Source organism: Sinocyclocheilus grahami, unplaced genomic scaffold (genome assembly GCF_001515645.1).
Source record: "Sinocyclocheilus grahami isolate Dianchi unplaced genomic scaffold, SAMN03320097.WGS_v1.1 scaffold106.1, whole genome shotgun sequence".
In the NCBI taxonomy this organism is placed as follows: domain Eukaryota; kingdom Metazoa; phylum Chordata; class Actinopteri; order Cypriniformes; family Cyprinidae; genus Sinocyclocheilus; species Sinocyclocheilus grahami.
The window spans coordinates 733,046-738,354 of record NW_015505285.1 but is presented as its reverse complement, the minus strand read 5'-3'; positions in this window follow the sequence as shown (position 1 = coordinate 738,354).

The window sequence follows — 5,309 nt, the reverse complement described above, 5'->3', positions numbered from 1 at the left end:
CTAAAAAGAACATTATTGTGTGTATTTGGTGTAATGAAATGTGTTTATGCGGTTTAAGGTTAAAAAAACACATTATTTTCCACATACTGTACATTATTGTTTCTCCTCTATGCCCCACCTTTCTGAAACATGTAGATTTTTACAAAGCCCGGTCTGAAAAGTAAGGTGTGCTCTGATTGGCCAGCTATCCAATGCGTTGTGATTGGCCGAATACCTTAAGCGTGTGACGTAAATGTTACACCCCTTACCATACTGTGATGCCCTGTCACATTAAAACCCATTATAAACAAGTGACAAGACATGTGGCCAAGTATGGTGACCCATACTCGGAATTAGTGCTCTGCATTTATCCCATCCTAAGTGCACTCACACAGCAGTGAACACACACACACCGTGAACACACACCCGGAGCAGTGGGCAGCCATTTTTGCTGCGGCGCCCGGGGAGCAGTTGGGGGTTCGGTGCCTTGCTCAAGGGCACCTCAGTCGTGGTATTGAAGGTGGGAGAGAGAGCTGTACATTCACTCGCCCCACCGACAATCCCTGCCGGTACGAGACTCGAACCCGCAACCTTCGGGTTACGAGTCCGACTCTCTAACCATTGGCATTTGTTGCATCCAGTGGGGACATAATTACGGATTATAATGACTTATACTGTCTTTTACACAGTACTTTTACTGTCTTTTGCATCGCACCGCGTAAACATAAAACCATGTCTGCATTTGTGATTGGAGAAATGACAAACAACAAGATTTTTTTTTCTAGGTATGACGAAGCGGATATTGTCCTCTTTTGGAAGGCTAAACAAAGTAGTTTCACTTTCACAACGAAACACAGGGTATTCACGACATGGCGGCAGCAACAATACTACGAGAATAAAAGTTACGCCTTCTTTCTTTGCGTAAACATTTGGGTGGCGTTATGCAAATCTTCACACATCGTGACGTAGACATGTGGGGGCGTATTAGAATGAGCCATTTTAGGTAGGTGTGGCTGACTCTTAACTTTTATAAAGAATATCTCTTTGGATTTGAGACTTTAGTCTTTGCAACTTTACAGATCTTCTTTATGCACCAAGAGCTTGTAACACTTCAAAGAGAAAGGAAAAATTGAAATCGCATCATATGACCCCTTTAAAAGTTTATTTTAATATTTAAATTTGGTTGTTTTCACAACAGCATCAAGCTACGTGCTGTTTGTATACAACTTGATTATGCAATGCAGCATGATTTGAGAATGTGGAGTTCACATGGTCATGGTCACTTTGTTTACAATTTTTCAAAACCAAAACTCAATCAAAATCAATTCAAACTCAAAATGTAAAACGTTTCAAAATCGTGTTTATTTTCAGGTCTAAATTAGATTTTATTCCCAGATGTTCAATGTGGTCTTAGACTTTGGACCCCACTATATACTGTATGTATGAGAGACAATTCTGAGAGCAGAGGAGAGGAGAAGAGAAGAGAAGAGAAGAGAAGAGAAGAGAAGAGAAGAGAAGAGAAGAGAAGAGAAGAGAAGAGAAGCAAACAATCTGTGAAGTGATTGTCGAGAGACAGATGGTGTAAAACAATGTCTTATTTCTGACCTCTGACCCCTAAGCCTCTGCTGTACCCTATTCTGACGTGAATCCCTTATTATAACACTCCTGTACTCAATTGAGCTTTTGACCTCAGCAGGTCTGTGATCTTTCAACATGCACATGCATCTTTACACATGCTCGAACAATAATAAAAACTATAATTCATCTCACTCCATAACCAAATAGCACAGTGATGACGTACAGGTTAATCTTGATCAACAGGCCACTGAGCAAGTGCTTACAGAGGAAATGACGCTCTAAAGTTGATAGACCTTCTAACAACTACCAGATTTCCTACAGCAGACCAAGACTTCAATTAAACAGTCACTTCTATATTAAATCATGTTACCCGTTTTGTTTTCCTGCTTTCTGATGCGTTTTGCATCCTTGATGTCTACATCCTGCTTTGGTTAAACATGAAAGAACATGCTGGTTGACAGACTTTGACAATTAGATTTTATTGGTTAACAACATGTAGACCAGTACCAAACCAGCATAAACCTAAATACATTCTGGTCTAAGATGGTCTTCTCAGTGGAGTTGTTACTGCGTTTTTCCCCTCATTCTCCTGCTTCTTTGTGCACATTAACACAAATGTAGAGCTTGTCGCCCCTCTGTGGCCAAATATAACAATTGCCACCTAGCAGAAGGTTGTTCAACAAACTGGCACAGCTTCTTTGATTTTTAAACGTCTTTGATAAGGAGAGACCAGCTAGTCAAATTTATCCTGATTGGCATAATGCAGCAAGTATAAATACAACATTTTCCAGCAAGGTCTAAGGATAAACATACTAGATTTACCAACTAGTTTTGCCAGAAAGCATTTTGGATGTAGAGTTATAGGGGCATGAATGTTTCCCCTCTAACTTGCGTAGCTGCTCAGATTGCTTACATCACTGTTTTGGCTGTAGCTTGCACAGTAGGGGATCATGGGATGGTGAAAATGTGGCTACATCATGCCTGCTTAAATCCATCTCTCTTTCTCTCGCTCATTCTACAACACAAACAGTTAGAGTAAAGCACACCACACTCGTTACCTCAAGCCCTGTTACCAGAGAGGGGATATAAACAGACAAAATAGGGACTGTTTGGACTGAAATAAGAGCGAGAATCAGATTTGGTGCTGCTACGTCAAGTTCCCCAGCGCTGCTCTGCTTGGATCATCTATTAAACCCACTAAAGCTGGAAAAATAGAGAGATGTTGATGTTGGAGAGCGAGAAAGAGAGCAGAGTGTGCAGGTGCAGCATTATGTCAGAAATACAGAAAAATGAGGGAAGCAGAAGCATGTGATTGAGATGAGATTCTTTTTCCCACAATTACTCATTCACACATTCTCAAAGTCAACCACACACATCCACACTCCTTTTTCACATTTGACACACACACACCAGAATCCCTCCATTTTTTACTGTCAAATATGATACTTCCACTGTTGCAAGTTTCAAGAAATGTAACTACCCTCCAAACATTTGGAAACACACTAGGATTTATAGTGAGGTTATGGACAATATCAGCATTAATCTTCATAATTTCTTGATCTAAATGCATTAAATCTAAAGTGTAATTCCTGTTTGAAAAAACAATGATTTTCATTCTGATTGCATAATAATGGCAATGTTTACAAGTCATACACAGCAGCTTTGGCGGCTTATTGTAGACCGTTATAGATTAAAACATCACCAATCTTAGCTCTTTTTTCATGTCTTGTACATCTCGTTAATTAAAATTCTGCCTCTAGACCCTGCTTGGTCACTTCTAGAGCCCTGTACTGCTTCCCTGCTGAAAAAAAGGAGTTTAGAACAGTTGTGCTACTGTAGTTAAAAAGTCTGATGGAGATGCCAGCATCTAAAATCTAATATACATATGGTGCCACATTAGTCTCATTTGGATAGTGTCTCACCTGATGTGGTCTAGGACTATCTCTAGAATCACTATAGTGTGAAGCACAGTGTCATGACCTTTTCCTGTAAATATGAGCTCAATCATGAAATGAGTTAGAGCAGGAACACGATCTTACTGCATAGGTTCACTTATAAAACAGGCTACTAGAAGAAAATTCTTCCCACTTCTTTACTCCAGACCACCCTGCTTTCAGGAAAAGCAGTGCAGTTCTGCATGGTCACCTGTATATATTCCATCTGCAGATATGATCATCTTACAATGATGTAAACACACACACACTGTAGGTAGTTGCTATGGCTTCTGACTCCCAAGGAAGCTGATGAGCTCCTGGCAGCATCTTCTCAGTACAGAAGCCAAGGGGCAATCAGCAGAACAGACCATGAAACACAGAGCGGAGATTCCTGAGGCCCCCCACACACATTCACTGGCACATGCGTCACAGGTTCATGAGCTCATGTATTGGATGATGATTTTTTTAGGAGAGCCAGAGTTAACATGTTCATTTCAGAGATTAATTAAATGTGTAATGCAACAACTTAACACATTTATCAAATATTATTACTCTTTCATTATGCTTTCGAAACACTCTATTTTGTATGCTGCTGAAAGGTCTAGTACTAATTTTTGTGCAATTTTCTGTAACTTTTTTTTTTTTTAGATCAGTAATTGTGATAAGTGCTATACAAATTAATAAATGTGAACTTGTTTACATTGAAAATGTTTACTGTAGCATCTGGACCAATCAGACACACAATATATATTTTGTTAGTTATATTTAACAAATACCCTGTAACACCCCTCAGTTAACAAGCCATATGAGGGCCTATGGACCCTTCCCCCGAAATGCGTCTTAACACCTCAGAAAGGCAGAACAGCTGATATCACTGGTTTATTGCCCAAAGGAATGCGGGTAGAGAAACTCACTCATTTTCCTCATAAGAAAGACACATAATGCCCAGAGAAATGGACTGTTCTCTTCTAATTAATTCATAGGAAAACCTTTATATACATGCAGATACCTATGCAACATATTAGTGTTCTAAGAATCTTTACTAGTTTGTGCATCAACACCCAAGCGAATTACATTTGCAAATTACCATGCCCTCACACAAAGGGTCGTAAAACACTCCAGTAATTGCAAACTCCCGCTTGGGATTTCAGCCTTTCTCATTGGACAAGCCCATCTTGAGAGGCGTGAATTTTCTCAGACCTTAAAGGCCTCACATCAGTGACCCGCCTTCAGCCTGCGGTTCTGTTAGATTCTGACAAGATGGGGATGTGAGCTAAAACGCTCTAAGGACACCCTAAGTCTGCGGCAGGCCTCGGGCCTTGACTTTCCATTCACCAAGATCATCTGACTCAAACTGGTTCTTTTCCATCAACCAACATCAGCAAAGATCAACTTGAGCCTTCAGATTGCAGAGGACTCTCTGTCAGACAGACAAGACGTGCAAGTATCAAACTCTTATTAATTGATACATTAAGTATCATTTGCACCTTTTTACAAAGGTGTGTTTGAACTAAGAAACTGACGTTTCCTTCAGGCTGTAGATCTGCTGAATATCCAATGATACCATAGCTTCATGTTTTATTTCTCTTCTCTTTACAGCCTAAGCTTTAATCCTGTTCCTATACCAACTGTATGCATGTGTGTGTGTGTGTGTGTGTGTATGTGTATGTTAGACTAGTTTAAGTGTTTATGTAGTTAATAAAGTCTTACTTGTATCACACTGGACATTGTTCGTTGTTTGCTCATAACTGAAGTCCCTAATCATGCAGATTTATGCTACATGCTCTGTGTAGTATTGTACAGTAAGAAAGTTATTTC